The 7,668-nt window shown below is 43.3% G+C and overlaps 1 non-coding gene across 1 annotated transcript; it reads left to right on the top strand.

The window, feature by feature from the left end:
• The first annotated feature begins 3,167 nt into the window (after positions 1–3,167).
• Positions 3,168–3,240, top strand: trnak-cuu. Its single transcript has one exon. It is a non-coding gene; the product is annotated as a tRNA-Lys (tRNA).
• Positions 3,241–7,668: the final 4,428 nt, after the last annotated feature.

The following is a 7,668-nucleotide window of genomic DNA, read 5'->3' as shown; positions in this document are numbered from 1 at the left end:
CTTCCCTACTAAATTAGAGTTAGCAGCTAACCACATTATCATGTGAGATTACAGGTTGTTTGAGAATTGAAGGGCTTACACTTGGACTGACGTGGCCTGGCTAGCTCAGTCGGTAGAGCATGAGACTCTTAATCTCAGGGTCGTGTGTTCGAGCCCCACCTTGGGCGTCTTCCTATTAGCTCAATCCGTGGGGACTTGGCTTGGGAGTAAAGACTTGCTGGATTGAGCCCCCTGAGCAACGCTCTGAAAACGTAACTCTTCACGGTACAATGTCTGCCCACTCTTGGATTGGTTAAGTCCAGAGGCCTAAATTGAGGGAACATTAGCAAGGCCCTGGACCCGTAACTGCTCCCTGGGTGCTTTAAAGTGGCAGCCCATTCAAGGATGGGTTAAATGCACATCCTCAAATTTGCATTTGGCCCACACTATAATTCTATGTGACACAAAGTTTATCATTTACTCTTTATACTATCTTCTCCCTTACGAAATTGAAGTTAAGGGATAATTAGCAAACTCAGGGTCGAGCCCCACGTTGGGCGCATTCCTATCGGGGCAGCATTAGCTGCCTCCTATCGGGGCAGAATTAGCTCAATCCATGGGGACTTGGCTTGGGAGTAAAGATTTTCTGGTTGGAGCCCCCTGAGCAACGCTCTGAAAACGTCACTGTTCCCTTGACGCTGTACAATGCCTGCCCATTCTAGGATTGGTTATATCCAGAGGCCTAAATTGAGGGAGCATTAGCAAGGCCCTGGACCCGTAACCGCTCCCTGGGTGCTGTACAATAGCTTCCCATTCAAAGATGGATTAAACGCAGAGCCTCAAATTCACATTTGGGAAAATTTGGCCCAATACTATAATTGTATGTGATATATAAAGTTTATTATTTACGATCTTTGCTATCTTCTTCCCTACTAAATTAGACTTAGCAGCTAACCACATTATCATGTGAGATTACAGGTTGTTTGAGAATTGAAGGGCTTACACTTGGACTGATGTGACCCGGCTAGCTCAGTCGGTAGAGCATGAGACTCTTAATCTCAGGGTCGTGTGTTCGAGCCCCACGTTGGGCGTCTTCCTATTAGCTCAATCCGTGGGGACTTGGCTTGGGAGTAAAGACTTGCTGGATTGAGCCCCCTGAGCAACGCTCTGAAAACGTAACTCTTCACGGTACAATGTCTGCCCACTCTTGGATTGGTTAAATCCAGAGGCCTAAATTGAGGGAGCATTAGCAAGTCCCTGGACCCCTAACATTTGGCCCACACTATAATTCTATGTGACTCAAAGTTTATCATTTACTCTTTTTACTATCTTCTCCCTTACGAAATTGAAGTTAAGGGATAATTAGCAAACTCAGGGTAAAGCCCCACATTGGGCGCATTCCTATCGGGGCAGCATTTGCTCAATCCATGGGGACTTGGCTTGGGAGTAAAGACTTGCTGGATTGAGCCCCCTGAGCAATGCTCTGAAAACGTCACTGCTCCCTTGACGCTGTACAATGCCTACCCATTCTAGGATTGGTTAAATCCAGAGGCCTAAATTGAGGGAGCATTAGCAAGGCCCTGGACCCCTAACATTTGGCCCACACTATAATTCTATGTGACTCAAAGTTTATCATTTACTCTTTTTACTATCTTCTCCCTTGCGAAATTGAAGTTAAGGGATAATTAGCAAACTCAGGGTAAAGCCCCACATTGGGCGCATTCCTATCGGGGCAGCATTTGCTCAATCCATGGGGACTTGGCTTGGGAGTAAAGACTTGCTGGATTGAGCCCCCTGAGCAACGCTCTGAAAACGTCACTGCTCCCTTGACGCTGTACAATGCCTACCCATTCTAGGATTGGTTAAATCCAGAGGCCTAAATTGAGGGAGCATTAGCAAGGCCCTGGACCCCTAACATTTGGCCCACACTATAATTCTATGTGACTCAAAGATTATCATTTACTCTTTTTACTATCTTCTCCCTTACGAAATTGAAGTTAAGGGAAAATTAGCAAACTCAGGGTCGAGCCCCACGTTGGGCGCATTCCTATCGGGGCAGCATTAGCTCAATCCATGGGGACTTGGCTTAGGAGTAAAGATTTTCATGTTGGAGCCCCCTGAGCAACGCTCTGAAAACATCACTGCTCCCTTGACGCTGTACAATGCCTACCCATTCTAGGATTGGTTAAATCCAGAGGTCTAAATTGAGGGAGCATTAGCAAGGCCCTGGACCCGTAACCTCTCCCTGGGTGCTTTAAAGTGGCAGCCCATTCAAGGATGGGTTAAATGCACAGCCTCAAATTTGCATTTGGCCCACACTATAATTCTATGTGACACAAAGTTTATCATTTACAATTTTTACTATCTTCTCCCTTACGAAATTGAAGTTAAGGGATAATTAGCAAACTCAGGGTCGAGCCCCACGTTGGGCGCATTCCTATCGGGGCAGAATTAGCTCAATCCATGGGGACTTGGCTTGGGAGTAAAGATTTTCTGGTTGGAGCCCCCTGAGCAACGCTCTGAAAACGTCACTGTTCCCTTGACGCTGTACAATGCCTGCCCATTCTAGGATTGGTTAAATCCAGAGGCCTAAATTGAGGGAGCATTAGCAAGGCCCTGGACCCCTAACATTTGGCCCACACTATAATTCTATGTGACTCAAAGTTTATCATTTACTCTTTTTACTATCTTCTCCCTTACGAAATTGAAGTTAAGGGATAATTAGCAAACTCAGGGTCGAGCCCCACGTTGGGCGCATTCCTATCGGGGCAGAATTAGCTCAATCCATGGGGACTTGGCTTGGGAGTAAAGATTTTCTGGTTGGAGCCCCCTGAGCAACGCTCTGAAAACGTCACTGTTCCCTTGACGCTGTACAATGCCTGCCCATTCTAGGATTGGTTAAATCCAGAGGCCTAAATTGAGGGAGCATTAGCAAGGCCCTGGACCCGTAACCGCTCCCTGGGTGCTGTACAATAGCTTCCCATTCAAAGATGGATTAAACGCAGAGCCTCAAATTCGCATTTGGGAAAATTTGGCCCAATACTATAATTGTATGTGATATATAAAGTTTATTATTTACGATCTTTGCTATCTTCTTCCCTACTAAATTAGAGTTAGCAGCTAACCACATTATCATGTGAGATTACAGGTTGTTTGAGAATTGAAGGGCTTACACTTGGACTGACGTGGCCTGGCTAGCTCAGTCGGTAGAGCATGAGACTCTTAATCTCAGGGTCGTGGGTTCGAGCCCCACGTTGGGCGTCTTCCTGTTAGCTCAATCTGTGGGGACTTGGCTTGGGAGTAAAGACTTGCTGGATTGAGCCCCCTGAGCAACGCTCTGAAAACGTAACTCTTCATGGTACAATGTCTGCCCACTCTTGGATTGGTTAAATCCAGAGGCCTAAATTGAGGGAGCATTAGCAAGGCCCTGGACCTCTAACATTTGGCCCACACTATAATTCTATGTGACTCAAAGTTTATCATTTACTCTTTTTACTATCTTCTCCCTTACGAAATTGAAGTTAAGGGAAAATTAGCAAACTCAGGGTCGAGCCCCACGTTGGGCGCATTCCTATCGGGGCAGCATTAGCTCAATCCATGGGGACTTGGCTTAGGAGTAAAGATTTTCTGGTTGGAGCCCCCTGAGCAACGCTCTGAAAACGTCACTGCTCCCTTGACGCTGTACAATGCCTACCCATTCTAGGATTGGTTAAATCCAGAGGCCTAAATTGAGGGAGCATTAGCAAGGCCCTGGACCCCTAACATTTGGCCCACACTATAATTCTATGTGACACAAAGTTTATCATTTACTCTTTTTACTGTCTACTCCCTTACGAAATTGAAGTTAAGGGATAATTAGCGAACTCAGGGTAGAGCCCCACGTTGGGTGCATTCCTATCGGGGCAGCATTAGCTCAATCCATGGGGACTTGGCTTAGGAGTAAAGATTTTCTGGTTGGAGCCCCCTGAGCAACGCTCTGAAAACGTCACTGTTCCCTTGACACTGTACAATGCCTCCCCATTCTAGGATTGGTTAAATCCAGAGGCCGAAATTTGTGGGTTCGAGCCTCACGTTGGGCGCATTCCTATCGGGGCAGCATTACCTCAATCCATGGGGACTTGGTTTAGTTGTAAAGATTTGATTGTTTGAGCCACTGAGCAACGCTCTGAACAGCTAATTGCTCCTTCTGTTCTATAAAGTGGCTTCCCATTCAAAGATGGGTTAAACGAAAAGCCTCAATTTCACGTTTGGGAAAATTTGGTCCGTACTATAATTGTATGAGACACAAAGTTCATCATTTTCTCTCTTTACTATCTTCTTCCTTACTAAAATTGAAGTTAGGAGTTAATTAGCGAACCACATTATTATATGAGATAACAGGTTGTTTGAGCATTGATGTCACTCAGGCTTACGTGGCCCGGCTAGCTCAGTCAGTAGAGCATGAGACTCTTAATCTCAATCCCCACGTTTGGTGCATTCCTAATGGGGCAGCATTAGCTCAATCCATGGGGACTACTTCATAATTTTTTAGCTATCCACATTATTGAGGTTACAGGCTGTTTTGAGAATTCTAGGGCTAACTAGCTGGTTTCCCTGGGACCTTTACCATCAGCCTGTTAGAATAATAGGCAAGGCAAGTTTCTTTGCATTTCTTTGCATAGCACATTTCATTTTGAAAAGAGAATAAACAGAGAAGTACACTTAATCTACTCTCTCTAGCTAGTCTGTACTCGGGTCCACAGCAATCTTTGTGTCTACTGAAACTCCAAAAACCCTCGGACACTACAGAGAAACCAGGACACGTCTGTCCACAGGCCACTTTGATCCAGTTATACTCTGGACCCACCTGCGTGTTTACAGGTGGACAGAGGTTCCTGCAAATCACTCAGGCGAGAGATTTAAGAACACGTCCTTCACTCTGTTCAATCTCACTCTCATTATCTTTTCACTCAGTTACGTACTAATTTCTCACTGTGTAAATATTTAATTGATAGCAATGGTAAAAAGAAAAGTCTTCAGTCTTAATTTAGAAGAACTGACAGTTTCAGCAGACCTGCAGTTATCTGGGAGTGTTTTCCAGATATACGGTGCATAATAACTGAACGCTGCTTCTCCTTGTTTAGTTTTGACTCTGGGGTCTGTAGCATGTCTACTTATGTTTTAATAAACTTGTGAGAATTAATACAAAATTATGAATTCTAATATTCAGAGAATATTAATTCATATTGCTCTCGTTTCGCGGGGCACCACCGGAGATTTAATTCACCCAGAGTCTCAGGACCTCTGGGTAGCGTTTTATTAATAATTATACAATTATTCAGTGATCGGTTAGTTAATAATCGCTCAGTTATCTTAGATCAATCAGTCAGTCTAATATCGAAGGGGTAAATTCTCGTGACAGGGACTTTGAGGTAGGCAATACACACACAATTCCTGTGATTACGGTCAAGTTTATTAACTAACTAATGTGACATAAAAATGTGGTTAAATATACATCAAAGAAATAAACAATGGCTAAACAATGAGAATGTGGGGTTCTATTGTGGGGTGAATTTGATTCACACGGGCAGCTAATGAGTTTTAAGAGTTAAAGATAATCTATTAACAAACTATTGGACATCACTGATCACATGCTGGCGGGCCCACATGGCTGGGTCCGGGCGTCGGTGGAAGCAGTGTAAGTTAGCTCGACGAATAAAGCTAAAAAAAGAATGTGGTCGTTCTTGAATTAAACTAGTGTAAATTAACGGACAGATAACTTTTAACAAACAAAACAAAAGAAAATAAAAAGCAAGTAAAGTTGCTGGAAACAAGGGAAAAATCGAGGTTGCAGCGCTTCACTTAGCTTGAAACGAACAAAGAGCCTTCGCAGCGCCGGATCGAACTTCTTAGGGCGTTGCCGGGAAAAGGGGCACGTTGGGCGTGTGCCGAAGTGCAGTAGGAGAGAACCAGTCAAGAGGGAACAAGAGGGAGTGAGACAGTCTGGGTCGCTGCTTTTGGCTGTTGTGGCGTGGTTCCCAGAGGGCAGTCCTTTGTTCCTCTGAGGGCTTGTTTCCGGTTTCCTGAGAGACCGTCTTCTTAACTCTTAATATGTCTATTCAAAAATCTATTTGCGCGTATTGTAATCAAATATCTTCCCACAATCAAACCTTAATTGTCAAACGGTTATATCGTTCTTAGTTTTAAGCATTTGATAAAAGGAAAACAATTGTTAGTTAAACCTTGAGGTTAGCATTTCCTAGGAATCACATCAGATGAGAGGAACTTAACTAGCTTTCTGGATAATATTGGTTATTACATGTTCTTACTTAGAGAGTATAAGCAAAATACACGAATGGCATCAGAATATGAACAGGTAAATACAGAGTGACATTTATACATTAAAACGGCATTTCAGAACGATGTCATGTTATACTTATTTTGTCCACTTGGGGGAGCTCTGGTTCCATGAGGATAGCTTTGATTAATCCTTTTAACAACCCTTTGTTCAGGATCTGGGGAATTTAGTGATTTAACATTAAATTCGAGCTGGAAAATTAATCAAGTATAAGATGACATTTCTTTATCATAGCATTGGTTACAACATAAAATGAGGCAATGTCAGGGATCCTTGCTGAAAATTAAAACACTGCAAAATTAACTTATTTAGATTCTTTTCAACAGCAGTTATCAACAACAACATGGTAACATAACTACTCAAACTGGAGTGGAGTGACCGAGTTAAGTAACTTAAAGATTATTTAAATAAACAAGGTAATGCTTTGAGTTTTGAGGAGACAGTACTCTTTGTTTACAAAAGGATTTCAGGGCAGTGTCTTTCTGGTGTTCTGGAGTTTCTCACGTCTGAGCGTGAAGAGGAAAATATCCTTTGATGTGAGGTAATTAAACAAAGAGGGAGGTCAGTTGCCATGGTTACGTGTGTGGGGGGACAGTTTAGGGTTTCCTGCCCTCTTTCCAAAAGAGTTTTGATAGGCTGTTTGTAATCTCTGGTGAGTGTTTTTTTGTCATTTTAACAGTCAGGCACCGAGCTTTATCTGGCTGCGGCACCAGAGGTGGCAAGTTTTATGATCGTGTGCCCAGAAACAGCACTTAGGGAAAGCAAACCTTTCACCTCCTCCTCCTGATATCTCAAACCCCTCCTTTTCCTTCTCAGAGAGAGAGAGAGAAGGAATTTTGAGTTTCCAAATTATTTGATATAAAATGCACAAATCCACACTGTTCGTTCGCAACAGGGCAGAAAGCAGACCTGCCCCAGACGACCTGAGAGGTCTGGATGGTTCATAACGAAGCAGAAGATCAGAAATGTATTTTGGCCCTAAACCATTTAGTGTTTTATAAACTAACAGCAGGCAGCATTTTGAAATCAATTCTTTGACAGACAGGAAGCCAATGTAAAGACCTCAGAACTGGAGTGATGTGATCCACCTTTTTGGTCTTAGTGAGGACTCGAGCGGGTTAAATGGTTATGTAAATCTGTGTGTCATCTGCATAATTATGGTAACATATTTTGTTGTTTTTCATAATCTGAGCCAGTGGAAGCATGTAAATGTTAAAACAAAAGAGGTCCCAGAATGGAGCCTTGGGGAACTTTACATGTCATTTTTGTCAGCTCAGATGTGTGATTACCTATAGACACAAAGTAGTCCCTGTCCTTTAAGTAGGATTCAAACCAGTTTAGTACTGTGCCAG

This window comes from Micropterus salmoides, unplaced genomic scaffold (genome assembly GCF_014851395.1).
Source record: "Micropterus salmoides isolate LMB-PRFRI ecotype aquatic unplaced genomic scaffold, ASM1485139v1 Ms_hic_scaffold_21, whole genome shotgun sequence".
Lineage (NCBI taxonomy): Eukaryota > Metazoa > Chordata > Actinopteri > Centrarchiformes > Centrarchidae > Micropterus > Micropterus salmoides.
This window is presented reverse-complemented; position numbering and strand designations above follow the sequence as displayed.